At 36.3% G+C, this 10,923-nt stretch overlaps 1 non-coding gene across 1 annotated transcript; it reads left to right on the forward strand.

Moving 5' to 3' along the window:
• The first annotated feature begins 6,112 nt into the window (after positions 1-6,112).
• LOC123644271 lies at positions 6,113-6,217 on the forward strand. Its single transcript, XR_006737086.1, has one exon. It is a non-coding gene; the product is annotated as a small nucleolar RNA U13 (small nucleolar RNA).
• Positions 6,218-10,923: the final 4,706 nt, after the last annotated feature.

Below are 10,923 nucleotides of genomic sequence, written 5' to 3' on the forward strand. Positions count from 1 at the left end.
ACATTTATGAAATAAATATCTGCTGTAAATGGTGAACCTAGATATTAAAGAACAAAATTATGCAAAATATAAAGTAATGATCAAAAAACAGGAAGACTTTTATTGCCTTATTCTTCCTGCTGCCTATTCCTAGAACTAAGTTTTGAAGGCTTGATGTCAACTATTGAGAGCACAGTTATAAAACCAGCAGTGATAAACTTAGAACTAGTAGAAAAAGAAAAGTAGCATGCTTGAGACCCAGGGATAGGTTCATTATATATGGTCCAGGAATCTATCCTCAAAAGGGCTAAACATATTTAGGATTTAACAGTGATGAAAAGATTTCTTCAAACATTTGCCAAATACAAGGCAGTTTCACAAAGTTACTACAAGAACGTGTTCCAGGATTCAGGCAGAGGCATGCTGCTTCTGCAACATCATGACAAAGAGACACAAGTTACCCGACTGCTTTAATCTTCCATCTTTTGCAGTTTTGTTTTGTTTTTTTTAAGTTGATCTATGGTTAGAAATGCTTATGCCAAATAAAGAAATAAGCCAGCTATGACAAGGTGTAATAGTTTCAGTTAATCATGAGATTAAAGAAAGTAAAAGAACTAGGCTAGATCTGTGAAAAATGATGTTGATATTTTAATAGGGATTACATTGAATCTGTAGATCACTTTGGGTAGTACAGACATTTTAACAATGCTGATTCTGCCAATCCACAAGCATGGCTGTGTTTTCCACCTGTTTTTGTCCTCTGCTATTTCCTTCCTTGGTGTTTTATAATTCTCCCTGTAGAGGTCTTTTACCTCCTTAGTTAAATATGTTCCTAGGTATTTTATTATTTTTTTTGTTGCTATTGTGAAAGGTATGGAGTCTTTGATTTGGTTCTCAGTTTTACTGTGGCTGGCATATAGGAATGCTACTGATTTGTGTACATTGATTTTGTAACCTGAGACTTTGCTGAATTTGTTTATCAATTCCAGTAGTCTCATGGCAGAATCTTTGGGGTTTTCTAGATATAAGATCATATTGTCAGCAAAGAATGACAGTTTGACCTCTTCTGCCCCCATTTGGATACCCTTGATTTCCTTCTCTTGTCTGATTGCTCTGGCTAGGACTTCCAGCACTATGTTGAATAGAAGTGGTAATAGGGGTCAACCTTGTCTGGTTCCAGTTCTAAGTGGGAATGTTTTCAATTTTTCCCTGTCAAATATGATGTTGGCTGTGGGTTTGTCATATATGCCTTTATCATTTTGAGGTAAGTCTTGTCTATGCCTATTTTGTTAGGTGTTCTTATCATAAAAACGTGCTGAATTTTGTCAAATGCTTTTTCTGCATCTATTGAGAGGATCATATGGTCTTTGTTTTTACTTCTATTTATGTGGTGAATTACAGTTATAGATTTGTGTATGTTGAGCCATCATCACTGCATCTCTGCAGTGAAGCCCACTTGGTCATGATGAATTATTTTTTTGATAAGCACCTAAATTCAGTTTGCTAGGATTTTATTGAGAATTTTTCCATCTATATTCATAAGGGATACTGGTGTGTAGTAATTCTACTCTTTGTATGGAACCAGAGAAGACTCCATATAGCAAAAGCAACCTTAAGTAAAAAGAACAAATTGGGAGGCATCAATTTACTGGTCTTCAAGCTATACTACAAGGCTATAGTAACTAAAACAGCATGGTACTGGCACAAGAACAGAGACATAGACCAATGAAACAGAACTGAGAACCTAGACATAAAACCATCCTCATATAGCCATCTGATCTTTGGCAAAGCAGACAAAAACATACACTGGGGAAAAGAATCCTTATTCAATAAATGGTGCTGGGAAAATTGAATAGACACATGTAGAAGACTGAAACAGGATCCGCACCTCTCACCTCTCACAAAAATCAACTACAATGGATAACAGACTTAAACCTAAGGCATAAAACCATAAGAATTCTAGAAGAAAATGTTGGCAAAACTCTTATAGACATTGGCCTAGGGAAAGACTTTATGAAGAAGACCCCAGAGGCAATCACAGCAACAACATAAATAAATAAATGGAACCTGATCAAATTAAAAAGCTTCTACATAGCTAAGGAAACTATCACAAGAGCAAATAGATAACCTACAGAATGGGAAAAAATATTCACATGCTACATATCTAATAAAGGCCTGATAACTAGAATCTACATAGATCTTAGAAAAATCAATAAGAAAAAAAATCAAACAACCCCATTAAAAAGTGGGCAAAGAACATGAACACAAACTCTTCAAAAGAAGACATACTAATGGCCAACAAACATATGAAAAAATGCTCAACATCTTTAATCATCAGAGAAATGAAAATCAAAACCACACTGAGATATCACTTAACTCCAGTGAGAATGGCTTTTATCAAAAAGTCCCAAAACAACAAATGTTGGCATGGATGCAGAGAGATAGGAACACTGTTACACTGCTGGTGGGACTGCAAACTAGTACAACCTCTATGGAAAGTAGTTCGGAGATACCTCAAAGAACTTAAAGTAGACCTACCATTTGATCCAGCAATCCCAGTATTGGGTATTTACCCAAAGGAATAAAGGACATTCTATAAAAAAGACATCTGCACTCGGATGTTCACAGTAGCACAATTCACAATTGCAAAGGCATGGAAACAACCCAAGTGCCCATCAATACATGAGTGGATTAATAAAATGTGGTATATACATACCACTGAGTACTACTCAGCCATTAAAAAGGATGAACTAATACCCCTTGTACTATTCTGGATGGAGCTGGAGCCCATTATTCTAAGTGAAGTTTCACAAGAATGGAAAAACAAGCACCACATGTACTCACCATCAAATTGGTACTAATTGATCACTTATGTGCACATATTGAAGTAACTTTCATAGGGCATCGGGTAGGTGGGAGATGGGGGGGGGATGGATAAATTCACACGTAATGGGTACGGTCCATGATGTCTGGGGGTTGGGCATGCTTGTACCTCCTACTTGGGTGGTGCAAAGGCAATTTATGTAACCAAAGTGTTTGTACCCCAGTAATATTCTGAAATTTAAAAAAAAAAGTCACATTGTCTAAGACATTGGGTTCCTTTTCTGAAAATAAAGAATTTAAGGAGCTGTTTGAGATTTTTTTCTTACAACCAATATCTCATTTGATCCTTACAGCAATCCTATGAAATAAGTACTATTGCTATTTGCATATGTGGATGAAAAATGTAAACCACAGAGAGTTAAGCAGTTTACCCAAGGTTAAACAGGTAGCATGGGGTGCAGGGCCCAGGCTGTTAACTGTCACACTAGTATGTCAAGTCTTACTATCAATAATTTTACCTCATCAAATTTTGTCTGTTTCTCATAAACTAGAAAAACAAAATGTTGCTAAAAGGTTGACGGTATTAGAACTATCAAATCATTCTTCCTCTTCCCAGAACATAAAACTAACAATTTAATTAATCCAATTAAGTGCATTATGCCATAAAAAATACTATAAGAAGAAAGGAATTAGGTGATTAGATGCAAATGGGGGAGTGAGGATGTGGTCGTAAGATCTAAAACAAAGCTATCCTATTAAAAATAAAAAGAGTCTGAAACTGTATGGATGGCCCAAGATATTAATAGTATGAAGTAAGGCCTGGTTAACATATCTTTTTATTTTAACCTTGTAAAACTCTTATATATTTTATATCTAAAACCTCAAGGAAATAGCATCAATATTAAATATAGAAATAAATTTACTTCTATATATTTCCTGATGTCCCATTTTAAGACAGAATTAACACTTCTATGGTCAAAAATCCCCTTCCCTTCTCCCATAGGAAATGATGTCAGGGAGTGGGAGACACTGGCTCACTGGGCAGAGGATCCAGACCAAGGGGAGGCAGGACACAAGAGGGAGAGAGAGGATTCTTAGGCCTGGCTGGGTTGAGAACTGTAAGGAACAACACACAAGATGACTTCAGAAACAGTGGACACAGTGTGTCCAGGTAGCGCATTTGGGGATAGGCTCTGGGAGGGTTAAGTTTACCAGGAGAAGAAACAAAACTGAAAGCCCCAAGTTCCTGTCACAGAAGTAGAAAAATATTCCTCAAATAAGCTTTGTCAACAAGAATTTATTAAGGGCATAAAAAAAATGTGTCAGTCATCAGGTTAGACACTAAATATAGAAAAATGACCACCCTGTTTCCCAGGAGCCTATTTGTAGACTAGGATGAGACAAATACAACATTCCAGCAGTCCCTAGCTACAGAGAAGCTGCTGGGTTCATGGGGAATGGAGACTGAAAAGTATGGTTTCCTGATATGGAGGAGAAAGTTGCCAGCGCTCAACAGCTCCCATCTCCTTAGGGGAGGCAGCTTTGTGAGGTGGCAGCACCCAGGCCCCGACGCGGGAACCCTGGGGCAGCCGCACCTGCAGCCGCAGCCTGTGTGTTCTCAAGGCTGTGCTGGGAAGTCAGAGAAAGTCAAAGCAGCCACATTTAAACAGAAGGAATATGGCAGTTTGGAGGTTCCCAAGCAATCACTTCTCCTTTATTTGAACTGAAGGAAGAAATGTGGGGGACTGAGGCACAAAATAACTATTAATACACATTCTCTAGGGATATAATTCATGGAACATGTGAGCATAGAGAAATCTCTAATAGTAAATAACAAATAAGTATTTATTGAGCTACTACAAATTAGACAATATGCTGGGCCTTGGAGATGCAATGAAGAATAAGAAGCCTTGGTCCTTGTGCTCCTGGGCTTCAGAACTCCAGGCAGGGAAGATATATAATCAAATGATCACACACATAAGGAAATGCCCTAATTACAGACTGAGGTGATTGCTATTAGGCAAAAAGCCTGTTTATAACATATTACAAAGGAAATCAGCCTCAGTGGGTTGATGAGTAGGAGGTTTCCCACTTAAAAAATCTTTTTTCGTGACACACAATGTGTAACGTAACTGAACTGTTAACATGGAAAGTTATCTAAGAAATTAATCTACTATAGTAGATAACCTAGAGGTTTCTATAGTATGGCAGGAAAAGAAACGTGCTTTGGCTATGATCTGTTCAGAATAACATTGCTAAGTAGACCAGCCTCTAACAAGCAATATTTGGTGAATCCTATTATGGTAGCTTTTATGTAGTACAAGTTGTTATGTTGTTATAAAACTAAGGTCGCTTAGCTATTTCCAGTTGTAACATCCAGTAGTGGCATGGAATACTTTATATTTATTAGTTCTTTCACAAATCTCCAAGGAGGAAGCTAATGTTGTTAAATACATGTCCACTGAGAGAAATTTTATAAATCACAGAGCTCAAATACAATAGCTATATATTAATGAAAGGAGAAAAATTGACTTTAAGAATGAAAAAAAATTCCATATTTAATGTTTTAATATTTTTAAACATAATACTTAACGTATTTAATCTTTGAGACAAAATAAATTTTGGTAATCCTCAAACTGAAGGGATTGTTCTCAAACACTGCTATGTGAAGGTCAAGGAACTATAACCACATTTTCTCATAATAATGATAATAATACATTCAAAGACATTGAAGAAGAGGGAATTGATTAAAATAAAAAGGTAACCGCTAGTTGGAAACAAACATCTTGAGTTTTTATATTTTAAGCTGTTGCAATAATAAACTGAAATTTTCATTCTCCTCAACTTATTTGAAGTTTAAATCTATAGTTAGTCCCATCTTTATCCTTAAGAATGGAATAAGCATTGCTCTAAGGAGATAAGAACTTTCAGAAGTTTTCCCAAGTTGCCTATGGATGTTTTTTCAATATATTTCCAAGTTCTTAAAATATTTCTATCAAAGTTTTGAAAAGGTTTTGCCAACAAAAAGCCTGCAACATCTAAAACAGTATCATTGCTAACTCTGGCTAAACGTCCTTAAGTTGTGGATTTCAAACAATGCGACCCACCACAGCCAGGAAATTATGATTTAAATGATTCTGAGGTCCAGTGCCTGCTGAATTTCTTTTATCTTCCTGATAACATACAAGCAAGCAATACAAAGCTTGATCTTCCTGTGTATGGCTAAGCTTACAAAGACAAGGAAGACATCTTGACAGCTTGAGTGATGCGATCCCCTGGATATTTTTTGGCAAAATGAAGACACCTACCAATTCTTTTGTGGTTCATAAGCATGATTGGCTGGGTGTTCATGCATATGTGTGAGATGTGCCTCCCTCAAATCTTGTTACGACATTGGCACCATACCCGTCTGACGGCAACTTAGGAAAACCAGAAGGAAAATACTGGGCTCACCTTTGCAGCATGTCACGAAACACCCACAAGTTAGAACTCAAGCATTTGTTGGGGCATCAGGTGCTCTGTAGTTGCTCATCTGGCTTGGGGATGTACTGTCCAAAGCATTGCTCCTCCAAGGCTGCCCCTACCATCAGCAGTTAGAAATGCAAACTTGTGGCCCTCACCTGCTGAAAATCAGCATCTCTGAGAGAGGGCCCAGTAATCTTTGTTTTAGTAAGCTCTCCAGGTGATCTCAATTCTCACTCAAGTGCTAGAACTTTTGGTTTAACACAGTCACACTAGAAAAAAAAATATTTTTTCCTTGGGGCCACAGTGTTTTATTATGAAAATAGAATAAAAACTTCAAAAACAAAACGATCCTTTCTAATTTAATGAAAAATTTGTTATTTTTTATTGTTTTCTGCAAGTGAGTTCTATGCAACTTGAAAAACAGTTTTCTCGGCTCCCAAGGTGAAGAGATGTGAGTTACATATGCTTAACAAGGTCCTGGGCTCAAAACTAGCATGAGTTAAATACAACATGGCAGTTAACGTGTTAAAAGACCCTTGGGTGCAAGGTTATAGGGCCTGCTACAGACAGATGAAGACGATTAAGTTTGTTCCTCCATAAGAGCAACATAGACATTACCTGGGAGCTTGTTAGAAAGGCACACTTTCCTGCCCAAGCTCTGTAGAATCAGTCTACATTTTAGGAAGATCCTCATGGGATTCTTTTGCAAATTCAGGTTGGAAATAAGAGTGCTGATTTCTGTTCTCTGGGATGGTATAGCCACGGGGCAATTAGTGCCTTGAAGGGCCTGTCCTCTTAAAGCAGTAGCTAGGGCGCTCTGAACTTCTGTTCACTTTTCCTTACTGAAATCCTCATTTACCCAACTACTGGCTTCAGTCAGGTGCAAGAGAAGCAGCGATTTTTATGAGCAATAAGCTATACTGTGTAGTCACTGATAAAACTCAATGTGTTACTAATTCTTATAATATCAGCACTAAAAAGAAATGATTTTGGAAGATGACCATATATTGTTTTTCATTTCTATAAAAAGGCTTTATTTTTTATCTCATATTTTTTTAAAACTGATACAATAATTGATATAATTTTTAATTGATACAATAGTCCAAGAATTAACTTAAACTGAGTATACACCTAGGGCTGGGGGTGATTTTGAAGGCCCTATATATGCACCAGCACTATATGTACTATATGGGGTATAGCGTGTTATTTTGAAACATGTATACAATGCATGATGATTAATTAGCATATCCATCACCTCAAACATTTATCATTTCGTTGTGTTGATAATATTCCAAATCCTCTTTCCTAGGTATTTGAAAATATACAATAAACTATATTCACCCTACAGTGCTATAAAAAGCACTAGAATTTATTTCTACTATCTAGCTGTAGTTTTATATGTTAAGCATCCTCTCCTCATCCTTCCCTACCCTTTCCAACCTTTAGTAACTACTACTACACTCCTACTTCGTATTAACTTTTTTAGTTTCCACGTATGAGTCAGAACATACGGCATTTATCTTATGGCTGAGCAGTATTCCCTGTTTATATATGCCACATTTTATTTATCCATTCATCTGTTGATGGATGCTTAGGTTGAATCCGTATCTTGGTTATTATGAATAATGCTGCAATAGACACGAGAGTGCAGATATCTCTTCAACATACTGATTTCCATTCCTTTGGATATAGACCCAGTAGTAGGATTGCTGGATTCTAGGGTAGTTCAGTTTTTAGTTTTTTGAGGAACATCCATACTGTTTTCCATAATGACTGTCCTAATTTACATGACCATCAACAGTATACATGCGTACATGGTGTGTTTGTTCCCCTTTCTCTGCATCTTCACTAGCATCCCTTGTTATCTTTTTGATAATAGCCATTCTAACTGGGATGAGGAAATACTTCATTGTAGTTTTGATCTGCATTTCCCTGATTAATGATAGTGAGCATTTTCTCATATATTTTTTGGCCATTTGTATGTCTTCTTTTGAGAAATGTCTATTCTGATCATTTGCCCATTTTTAAATCAATTAGCTTTTTGCTATTGAATTGCTTGAGTTCCTTGAATATTCTGGATATTAATCTCTTGGATGAATATGGAGATGACTATATTTTAAGCCAAAGAATGACTCTCTAATGGTGAGGTTCTAGGCACATGAAAAACTGGTAAATAAAGGTTTGTGGAGGTTGGAGTTTGCTTTTGTTTTTATTTTCTTGTTTGAGACAGAGTCTCTCTCTGTCACTCAGGCTAGTGTGCCAGGGCATCAGCCTAGCTCACAGCAACCTCAAACTCCTGGGCTCAAGTGATCCTCCTGCCTCAGCCTCCCAGTAGCTGGGACTACAAGCACATACCAACACACCCAGTTAATTTTTTCTCTATTAGTAGAGATGAGGGGGTCTCACTCTTGCTCAGGCTGATCTTGAACTCCTGACCTTAAGCGATCCTCCTATCTTGGACTCCCAGAGTGCTAGGATTACAGGTGTGAGCCACTCTGCCCAGCAAGTTTTTCATATTCTATAAATCAGACATGAGGTAGGCTGGTCTGGTTTTGATCTTATACCTGGACTCTTTTCCTTCATACTTAACAAGAATTGATTGAACAAAGAATTCACCTCCACTCACCTAGCTCTTAGATTTGCTTCTACTACCTGATAACTGCAGTCCAGTGTAAGCCCACTATCCTGTGTTACAGCCAGTAACCATTTTAGTGATTTCAGGAGTCTAAGAATTAACTCAAATTGAGTATATACCTGGGGGTGAGGGGTGTGATTTTTGAAGGTCCTATATGCACCAGCACTTTACAGCACCCTGAAAAGTCCTGGAATCACACATTCCTATCCTCTCCATCCACTCCACGCCCAAGTCTGGAGAGCCAGGTTTCCAAATGTAATAATTACAGGATGGAGATGGTGGCAAGGGAACATACATGGTTTTTAAAGTTTTTTAGCCAATTCTGATACAAGTGCCCAACCCCCCCAACTGATAATCACTGATCAGTTGTGCATTATTATTGTCCATGGAAGTTTTCATACGTAATTCAATGGTGTCCACACTATTATTACTTGAATAAGACATATAGTACAAGTTTTCTTTTATAATATAAAATGTTATCATTTTATACCTCAATTTGATCCATATGTGATTTGCTATATACAAGTTCTCAATCTAAACATAGGTTCAAGCATGCAAAATCAATAGGTATTTTAATTTTTAATTTTGGCAATCTCTTGGTCTTTGCTGGTAACTCTTCTAAAATTACACCACCGAAAATGAAAACACAAATTGAGGATAGCTACATTTATTAAACACTTCTTCATCAATATTTACTAAACACCAACAATTAAATGCTACAGCAAACAGCCTGCTGAGATTTAGGCAATCATTTATCTTCACTTAAAATTTACACTGAAGTTTGAAAATATGACCCTGTACTTCTGCCTTGATTTTTATGATTTAACTGAAACACTGGTAAACAAATGAAGCATGAAGCCCATCTTCTTGTATTACAATTGTTTACAATATACCTCACTGATATGAATAGCCCTTCTAAGGTTGAGATCATGGCAAATTTTTACAATATAGACAGTAAAGGAGATACCATTTTTTCTATTTATTATAAAAACAATATTGCCAGATAAACAGGAAATTAAATTTACCCATAATCCCACCACCCTACCCTCTTTACTGGTTACTCTTCATCTTTATCCACAAACATAATTTTTACATAGTTGTAACCTGTATATCCATACAATTTAGGGTAAATTACTATTTAAATCCTAATATACAGGATTATATGTGGACTTCTCTTTAAGGAAACTATAGAGTGTAAAACCTACAATATGTAATATGTACCATAATCCTCAAATTCCTAGGAATTTCAACCTTCCACACCAAATACAACTTCCTTTCTTTCCTTCTCCACTTGAGTAAATGAACTTAGATGAGGCTCTCGTTAGCCTGAGTTCACTATCTCTAAAATAGTACATGTAAAACATTTTTACCTTATTGGATGTTTAGCACTCTCTTTATGTAATCAGTGTGAAATCTTAAAATTATGAATTGATGTAGTTTCTATAATCTGTATAAAAGTTAAAAATTATTACCAAATACCCTTTCTACAAATTAATACTTTTTCCTGTACACAATTTTGTTTTTACATTTTCTGGTATAAACATCCCCATATTAATTTAACCAATTATCTCATTGTTCTTAATTATTTCACTCTAGTTGAGTTTATTTTATAAGGAAGTTAGTTAATACAAACGACAGACTTCTCCAAAGGGAATCTGCATCTAAATACACTACAGATACCAAAGGAGAAGAGCAGGTTCTGAGTTTACAGAAATACCAGTCTGGCTCCACTGTACATTGACTGTGTGATTGAACTTGGGCCAAGCACTTTGTCTCCGTGAAATTGAAGCTAGTCTACTATAAAATGAAGATCATACTTGCATTCTGTCTCTTCGTGGATATTATGGCAAAAAAAATGAGAATATATATAAACATTTGGAAATCCTCATACTGGAGGTACTGGATTTTTAAAATAAAAGTTTCATTTGTTATTAATACTCTTTAGGACAAATGTCACTTATTACTAACCTGTACTACTAAAACATCTCTATCATTCCAGTTAAAAATTATAAATGAGTTCA

Source organism: Lemur catta, chromosome 8 (genome assembly GCF_020740605.2).
Source record: "Lemur catta isolate mLemCat1 chromosome 8, mLemCat1.pri, whole genome shotgun sequence".
NCBI classification, from domain to species: domain Eukaryota; kingdom Metazoa; phylum Chordata; class Mammalia; order Primates; family Lemuridae; genus Lemur; species Lemur catta.